Source organism: Eleutherodactylus coqui, chromosome 1, assembly GCF_035609145.1.
Source record: "Eleutherodactylus coqui strain aEleCoq1 chromosome 1, aEleCoq1.hap1, whole genome shotgun sequence".
In the NCBI taxonomy this organism is placed as follows: domain Eukaryota; kingdom Metazoa; phylum Chordata; class Amphibia; order Anura; family Eleutherodactylidae; genus Eleutherodactylus; species Eleutherodactylus coqui.
The window spans coordinates 89,186,863-89,191,742 of NC_089837.1; positions in this window are offsets into that span (position 1 = coordinate 89,186,863).

A 4,880-nucleotide genomic window follows, 5' to 3' on the forward strand; every position below is an offset into this window, starting at 1 on the left:
ATTGTGCATTAATTATGAGCCATACAGAAGTTATCAGAAATTTTTCACTTACCTGTTCCGTTGCTAGCGTCCTCGTTTCCATGGAGCCCGTCTAATTTTCGGCGTCTAATGGCCAAATTAGATGCGCTTGCGCAGTCCGGGTCTTCTTCTCTTCTCAATGGGGCTCCGTGTAGCTCCGCCCCGTCACGTGCCGATTCCAGCCAATCAGGAGGCTGGAATCGGCAATGGACCGCACAGAAGAGCTGCGGTCCACGGAGGGAGAAGATCCCGGCGGCCATCTTCAACCGGTAAGTAAGAAGTCACCGGAGTGCGGTGTTCTTTTTTAACCCCTGCATCGGGGTTGTCTCGCGCCGAACGGGGGGGGGGGGGGGGGGGTTGAAAAAAAAAAAACCCGTTTCAGCGCGGGACAACCCCTTTAAGGGTGATTTCACACGGGCAATAAAATCGCACGATTTTCGCGCGATGCGACACTGAGTTAAAACGCAGAATTATAAAACAAATGATTTTCAATGGTTTCCTTCACATTTGTGATGTTTTCACTTATGCGATGTGGATTAAAAAAAATCGCAGCATGCCCTATCTTTCTGCGTTTTGCTTTTATTAGGTCCGCTTCCCAGACTTGCCTGCCTACTGCTATTTCCGGGAGACGCAGGCGTCGTCCTGCTTCCTCTGTACAATCCATGCCAGCAATGCAAGGGTAAAGCCTGGTTTAGGGATCACCTTGTGCTCCGAGTGGGGGATGCAGAAGACAAGCGGGGCCGTGTCAGGGAGAGTTAGTCCCAAGCTGAAGACCGCAGGACCAATCTTATCAGGATGCCTATCCTGCTTCTAAGCAGGGCCCCTCCCATTCCGCTGTTTAGCCTAGGGCGGGATTTCCCATCTGACTGCTTGGTGTCATCTGTCCTCGCTTGTACTAGGTGTATCTTAGCACCGTTCTTGCTCATAGGTCAGTCTGTTTCACCGTGTCTTGCTCCAGTACATCTGTCCGCCGGGGTCAGCTGCCAACCATGACGGTTCTGGTCCAAAACCTAACTGGTAAGTTGGCACAGTGGACACACACCCGCCATCCCTAACAGCTTTTTTTATCTTCCATGTTTCCTTATGGAGCTTCCTTTTTCCCACATCGCAAAGCACAAACTTGTGATTGTCATACGATGCAATGCATTTTTAACAGTAGAAAGTCCTACTGACTCACGTGATAAAATATTGCACAATTTTATCGCAGGCGGCAGTAATGCAATGCGAGATTATTCCCAAGAAAAAACATTATTCCTCTAAAAAATCGCAGGAACAAAGAAGCGATTTTGCTGCGATTTTTATGGGAGAAATCACGATTTCCCATGCAAAACTAGCTTAAGGGTGGCTTCACATGAGCGTAGGCACAAATACACTCCCCTCAGTGCGACGTATTATAAATGAACGAGGTTGATATACGTGCTTGTCTGCTCATAGAACTGTATTTTTGCGCATGTTGGGGCAGGTCACATGCACGCTACACACTGTAGGATTAACAGGTTATTCAGCCTAATGAGGTCCGGATGTGTTCTTTTCCCCACAGTTCTGTGCAATATTTCATGTATCCGATTGTATATTTGTGCATCTCCCATAAACTTCTATGGGAGCCTTTTGCTACACAATATGCAGAATAATAGAGCAGGTCCTTTTTTTCTTCCACGCACGAAAAACTTGTTAATGAGAGCAAATCTAATTAAATCACTATTATCTGTATTTTGCACGCGTATATTTTGCACATGCAAAAACATGTGCAAATACGATCCGGGGAAGAAGCCTTAAGGCTAGAGATGAGCGAGCGTACTCGCTAAGGCAAACTACTCGAGCAAGTAGAGCCTTATGCGAGTACCTGCCTGCTCGTCTCAAAAGATTCGGGTGCCGGCGGGGGGCAAGGAGTGGCGGGGGAGAGCGGGGAGGAACGGAGGGGAGATCTCTCTCTCTCTCCCCCCTCCCCCCCGCTCCTCCCTGCTCACTACCGCAACTCACCTCTCACCCGCCGGCACCCGAATCTTTTGAGACAAGCGGGCAGGTACTCGCATAAGGCACTGCTCGCTCGAGTAGTTTGCCTTAGCGAGTACGCTCGCTCATCTCTACTTAAGGCCCGATTAATGCAATATTTTTTACCCACAGTCTCCTGGTAATATACATTATTATGCAATCCTACTGACTGCAATGGAGGAGTCTGGTCCATAAATACAGACAAAAATAAGACATGCTTTGCTGTTTTACATGAGTGAATACATGTGTAAAAATGCACATCTGAATATACCAAGGCAAATCAATGGTGTATAATGCTCTCCATATTATCTCTAGTTCTATACGTACGGATAAAAAAAGGGTGGTGTGAGTAAGCCCTTAGACTGCAAGCCCAAATGGGGATAATATCAAGTGATGTACAGTGCTGCGGAATATGCATTTGAAATATAAATATGCAAAATAATTAAATACATAATTAATGTATGTACATATTGCAATTAATTAGAGATGAGCGAGCGTACTCTGTTCGGGTGTTTTTGCACTCGAGCACCGCTTTTTGCGAGTAACTGACTACTCAGACGAAAAGATTCGGAGGGCGGCGTGGTGGAGTGGGGGGCAGCAGTGGGGAACAGGGGAGAGATCTCTCTCTCTCCTTCCCCCTCCCACTCCCCTTTGTAACCCCCCGCTCACCCCCGGCGCTCCCCGAATCTTTTCGTCCGAGGAGTCAGTTACTCGCAAAAAGCAGTGCTCGAGTGTAAAAAAACCCGAACCGACTAGATTCGCTCATCTCTAGTACCTATATAAAATGAAATATAATAACAATAGATATATAATAAATAAATAATAATTAGAGATGAGCGAGCACCAAAATGCTCGGGTGCTCGTTACTCGGGACGAAATTATCGCGATGCTCGAGGGTTCATTTTGAGTAACGAACCCCATTGAAGTCAATGGGCGACCCGAGCATTTTTGTATTTCGCCGATGCTCGCTAAGGTTTTCATGTGTGAAAATCTGGGCAATTCAAGAAAGTGATGGGAACGACACAGCAACGGATAGGGCAGGCGAGGGGCTACATGTTGGGCTGCATCTCAAGTTCACAGGTCCCACTATTAAGCCACAATACCGGCAAGAGTGGGGCCCCCACCCCTCCCAACAACTTTTACTTCTGAAAAGCCCTCATTAGCATGGCATACCTTAGCTAAGCACCACACTACCTCCAACAAAGCACAATCACTGCCTGCATGACACTTGGCTGCCACTTTTCCTGGGTTACATGCTGCCCAACCCCTCCCCCCCCCCCCCGCACGACAGTGTGCACAGCGCACACCAAATTGTCCCTGCCCAGCCTTCAGCTGCCCTCATGCCACGCCACACTCATGTCTATTTATAAGTGCGTCTGCCAGAGGAAAAGCAGGCACACACTGCAGAGGGTTGGCATGGCTAGGCAGCGACCCCCCCATAAAAGGGGCGGGCCGATAGTCCACAATGCTGTACAGAAGCAATAAGAAATCCAATCCTGTGCCACCTCCATCTGGAGCTGCACACGTGGGCATAGCAATGGGGAACCTATGTGCAACACACTATTCATTCTGTCAAGGTGTCTGCATGCCCCAGTCAGACCGCGGATTTTTATAAATAGTCACAGCCAGGTCCAACTCCGCAATGGGAATTACGTGTGCACCCACAGCATGGGTGGCTCCCTGGAACCCACCGGCGGTACATAAAACTATCCCATTGCATTGCCCATCACAGCTGAGGTAATGTCGTGCTTAATACAGGTAGGCTTCGGCCCACACTGCATGCCCCAGTCTGACTGGGGTTCTTTACAAGTGGACACATGTAGTAACAACTCCCTGTGGACCCACAGCATGGTTGGGTGCCAGGAAGCCACCGGCGGTACATAAATAAATCCCATTGCATTGCCCATCACAGCTGAGGTAATGTCGTGGTTAATGCAGGTGGGCTTCGGCCCACACTGCATGCCCCAGTCAGACTGGGGTTCTTTAGAAGTGGACACATGCAGTTACAACTCCGTGTGGACCCACAGCATGGGTGGCTCCCTGGAACCCACCGGCGGTACATAAATATATCCCATTGCAGTGCCCTACTCAGCAGAGCTAACGTCAGATACAATACAGGTGGGCTTCGGCCCACACTGCATGCCCCAGTCAGACAGGTAATATGTACCTTAACAGTAACCTCGTTGGTGGTAATGTGGTGGTGACTGCGGACCTGGTAGCGCGGTTTTATGTAGTTGGTTTTCGGAATGTGGCCGGGATTAAGTGGGCCGTGGCGGGGGGATGGTGGTGGTGCTCTCTTGTTGTGTCGTTAAAGGTGAAATTCTTGGACTGCCACCAGACGGACCAATGCAAAGGTATTTGCCAAGAATGTTTTCATTGTTGGAGGAGGAGGGGGATGTTTTGGAGGCACTATGTGTCCTCTACACGTGTCCGTGGTTATATGCACCTTAACAGTAACAGCGTTGGTGGGAAATGGCCTCGCCGCCATCATGTCTTTGTGAAGCCTCTGTTTCCACACCCCAGTGACATACCATTAGCAGCGGTATAGGCAGAGCCCAGAATTATTAACATTTCAGCGGTAGCATTAGGGACAGGCCCCACTAACATATCACTAGCAGCAGTATAGGGGGAGCACAGTCTTAGTTCCATTTCAGTAATAGTAGCACTCAAGACAGGCCCCAGTAACATTCCCATTGCAGCAGTTTAGGGAGATAACAGTCTCTTTCACATTTCAGTAGCTGCAGTATAGACAAGGCCCCAGTTACATTTATGTAGCTAAAGTGTAGGCCAACCCCACACACCTTTCTGTACCATGAGTGCAGGCGAAGAACATAGAAATTACTATGATTACACTGTAGGTGAGGGCGCAA